Here is a 4,837-nt window from a genome sequence, read left to right on the forward strand (position 1 = left end):
AAGTATTTCAGCACACTAGATACATTGTCATTCTTTTTTTCTCACTTATTTTCATCAGTGTCCATCTCCTTCCTCAGCAAAGTGACAATTGTAGAGTTTTCTTGCAAAAGGATATTGACAAATGGACAAGATCAAATGCAAGATTCTCATCAGTGCCTCTGCTGGGATCTGTGCATAACCTTTGAACAGTAATGCCCTTTGGCAGCAGAGGGAATATCAAGTCTCAGCATTTGGCACTGGTGGTTTCATTACTGGTCCCAATGGTTTTCAGTCAGGTCTTGTGGGCCTCTTACTGCAATATTCACTCAACTATTGAAAATAATTTTCCATTTTTACATGTTTCTTTAGTGATGTAAGGGCATCAGTGACCTGGGAATCTCTGTCTTTGAAGGCACTGGGTGGAGGATACTGTGGGGAAGTGATCTGAAATTACCCAGCAGTATTGGAGGTGGGCTTGAGTTTGTGTGTGAAGATGGAGATGCTGGGGACAGAGCAAGTGTGGTTGCCAGATAAGCCAAGGTCTCAGTGGCTACTAGAAACCCAAGTCTCTGGTTAAAGTTATCTTGGACTTGTAGAAGCCTCTGCAATCAAGCTGCTAAGGGGTCTGAATGGAGACCAGGGAGGAGGCATCCCTTATGGAGACAGATGGGCGGTTCAGTGTTTTATCTTCTTATGGGCACTTACTTCAATGTTTACCTGTGGCGGGGGAGGGCATTTGAGGGGTGTCTCTGCACTTGGGTGCATGGTTTTTGCAAAAGGGGTTAGGAATGACAGAACAGTGTCTTTGTTCAATGGTCATATAAGGCAGAAAAACGAACATCTATAAATATTAATTTCCGTTAACACAAGTTAATTCCAGGGCATTTGTTCATGCAATTCAGATTCAATTGAAACAAATGGATCTTGGACTGAGGCTTTGCGCTGGCTCTGGCCCTTGGTCCCCTGGGGCAACCAGGGATGATTCCAGGATGTGGGACAGCAGCCTGAGATCAGTAGAAAACAGGCAAGAGCAACACCTGTTGGGCTCCAGTAAGAAGAGCTCAGGGAGGGCCAGGTCCCTTGGGCAGGTTTGAGGGGAGATGGGAGAGGTAAGGACTTTTGTCTTTGGGTTGGTAGGTTACTGCCAGGTGAATAACACAAGGAAAGCCTGTCAGCCCTGGATGCACAGACATCAGGGAAGAATGTGATTGTCAGGTGATGGTTCCAAGTCCTACTTTTATATACTCTATCACTCAACATATCTCAACTATGGCCTCTAGCCTCCAGCTGGCAACACAGGACTAGGAAGCCCAGCAGCACAGCTGTGCACCACCATCCATATGCGCAGCCACCACAGGAGCCGGCAACCACATCACCTCCATGTGCAGCCCACCAGCCTCTCTGCCACACTTCTCGGCTGCTCCTTGGGGCTCCAGAAGGCCAGCGCCTGCGCCAGTCAGTACATGTCCTTGGAGTAGGGGGCACCCGAGTGGTCCAGCACCAGGCGCTCCACCAACACTAGCAGCTCCTCCATCTGGGCCTCCAGGTCCCCACCTGCCTCCCAGCTGTCGAAGGTGCACATGCTCAGCCACCAGAGCCCATGGCACAAGGTTGTCCCTGTGGCACAGGAAATCCTGCAAAGAGTCCTGACCCAAGTCCTCCTTGAGTGTGGACAGTAAGATGTTCCACGCTACCACACTGTCCCCAAACAGAACCTTGAGTTTGCTTATGCCCAGCTGAGTCACCAGAACAGCGCCTGGGGCGAGGTATAGACAGCAAGTAGCAGCTAACCTGCTCCTCTCACCCCAGGTCTGTGTTGGGGACTAGAGAGCTGAAAAGGTCCAGGGTGTCCATGACTTCCATGTGCCACCTGTCCCACCTGCAACTCCCCAACTTCCAGGTTCTGGTCACCAAAGTAGCTGTGTGTCTGAAGAGGAAGCACCTGTGGCCCAGGATGCTGTTCTTGGTGGCACTCTTCCCAGTCCCTGTCTTCCCCACCAGGATGAGCCTCAGCCTGGGCTCCTGCAGGGCCGGCATGGTGTATTCAGAACCTGGAGGACAAGTCATCTGTGAGTTCAGACTGAAAGTGAAGGGATGGAAAAATATCTTTCAGGCAAATGGAAAGGAAAAGAAAGCTGGGGTAGCAATATTTATATCGGAAAAAATACATCTCAAAGTGAAGGCCATAACAAAATATAAGGAAGGCCACTTCATAATACTAAAGGGATCAATACAACAAGAAGATATAACCCTGGTAAACATATATGCACCCAATGCAGGAGCACCCAAATTCATAAAAAAACTCCTGGAAGATATCAAAGGAGAGATCGACAACAATACAATCATAGTAGGGGACTTTAATACACCACTGACATCACTGGATAAGTCAGCTAGACAAACAATCAGCAAAGAAACAGCAATCCTAAATGACTCACTAGATCAGATGGAGTTAATTGACATCTTCAGAACACTTCACCCCAAAGCCATGGAATATACATTCCTCTCAGGTGGTCATGGGAAATATTCAAAAATAGACCACATATTGGGTCACAAGCAAAGTCTCCACAAATTCAAGAAGATTGAAATCATAAAAAGTTTCTTCTCAGACCACGATGGCATAATGTTAGAAATAAACTACAATAAAAAAAACCCAAAATACTCAAACACTTGGAAGCTGAATAGCATGTTATTAAATATTGATTGGGTTACCAATGAGATCAAAGAAGAAATTAAAAAACATCCTGGACACTAATGACAATGAAAACACAACAATCCAAAACCTATGGGACACAATGAAGTTTATAGCTCTACAGGCCTATCTCAAAAAACAAGAAAAAATGGTAGTAAATCATCTAACTCTTCAACTCAAAGAATTAGAAAGAGAGCAACAAGAAAACCCCAGAGTGAGCAGAAGGAAGGAGATAATAAAGATTAGAGCAGAAATAAATGACATAGAGACCAAAAAAACAATACAAAAAATCAATGAAACCAAGAGCTGGTTCTTTGAAAGGATAAACAAGATTGACAAACCTCTAGCAGGCTCACCAAGAAGCAAAGAGAGAGGTCCCAAATAAACAAAATCAGAAACGATAGAGGCGAAATAACAACAGACCCCACAGAAATACAAATGATTGTTAAACAATACTATAGACAACTCTACTCCAACAAACTAGACAACCTGGAGGAAATGGAAAAATTCCTAGAAAAATACAACATTCCAGCACTCAATCAGGAAGAATCTAAAAATCTCAATAGGCCAATAACTATGGAAGAAATTGAAGCAGTCATCAAAAAGCTCCCAGCAAACAAAAGCCCAGGACTAGATGGCTTCTCATGGGGGGTTTTACCAAACATTCAAGGAAGTACTAAAACCTTTACTCCTCAGACTACTACAAAAAATTCAAGAGGAAGGAACACTTCCAAGCTCATTCTATGAAGCCAGCATCACCCTAATACCAAAACCAGGTAAAGACAACACAATGAAAGAGAATTACAGGCCAATATCCCTCATGAACATAGATGCCAAAATCCTCAACAAAATCTTAGCAAATCAGATCCAGCAGTACATCAGAAGGATCATACACCATGACCAAGTAGGATTTATCCCAGGGATGCAAGGATGGTACAACATCCGTAAATCAATAAACGTAATACATCACATAAACAAATTGAAAGAAAAAAAAACACATGGTCATATCAATTGATGCAGAAAAAGCATTTGACAAAATCCAACACCCATTTTTGATAAAAACTCTCAGCAAGGTGGGAATAGAAGGATCATACCTCAACATAATAAAAGCCATATATGACAGGCCCACAGCCAACATCATACTCAATGGACAAAAACTAAAACCATTTCCCCTAAGAACAGGAACAAGACAGGGATTCAAACTCTCACCACTCCTGTTCAACATAGTACTGGAAATATTAGTCATTGCAATTAGGCAAGAAGAAGAAATAAAAGGCATCCAAATTGGAAAAGAGGAAGTAAAACTGTCCTTATTTGCAGATGACATGATATTATACATACAAAACCCTAGAGACTCCATCAAAAAACTACTAGACTTAATACATGAATTTGGCAATGTAGCAGGATACAAAATTAACCCCAAGAAATCTGAGGCATTTCTATACACCAATAGTGAACTTTCAGAAAGAGAGATTAGAAAAACAATCCCATTTACCATCGCACCAAAAAAATTAAGATACCTAGGAATAAACTTAACTAAAGAGGTAAAAGAGCTCTACTCAGAAAACTACAGGACGTTGAAAAGAGATAGAGGAAGACATGAAGAGATGGAAGAACATACCATGTTCTTGGATCGGTAGAATCAACATCATTAAAATGTCCATACTACCCAAAGCAATCTATAAATTCAACGCACTTCCCATCAAAATACCAATGGCCTACTTCAAAGATCTAGAACGAACTCTCCAAAATTTCATCTGGAATAAAAAAAGACCCCGAATAGCTGCAGTGATCCTGAGAAAGAACAAAGTAGGTGGGATCTCAATGCCAGATATCAAGCTGTATTACAAAGCCACTGTTCTCAAAACTGCCTGGTACTGGCACAAGAACAGACATATAGATCAGTGGAATAGAATAGAGAGTCCAGAAATTAGCCCAACCCAATATGCTCAATTAATATTTGACAAAGGGGGAAAGAACATTCAATGGAGCCAAGATAGTCTCTTCAATAAGTGGGTGTTGGGAAAATTGGACAGATATATGCAAGAAAATGAAACTAGACCACCAACTTACACCATACACAAGAATAAACTCAAAATGGATAAGGACTAAATGTAACACGGGAAACCATAAAAATTCTAGAAGAATCAAAGGCAACAAAATCTCAGA

General features: G+C 42.4%; 1 pseudogene; it reads right to left on the bottom strand.

Annotated features, from left to right (window-relative positions):
• Positions 1–1,351: 1,351 nt before the first annotated feature.
• On the bottom strand, positions 1,352–2,016 carry LOC111828348 (annotated as a pseudogene).
• Positions 2,017–4,837: the final 2,821 nt, after the last annotated feature.

The sequence above is a fragment of the Myotis lucifugus genome, unplaced genomic scaffold (genome assembly GCF_000147115.1).
Source record: "Myotis lucifugus unplaced genomic scaffold, Myoluc2.0 scaffold_336, whole genome shotgun sequence".
NCBI lineage: Eukaryota > Metazoa > Chordata > Mammalia > Chiroptera > Vespertilionidae > Myotis > Myotis lucifugus.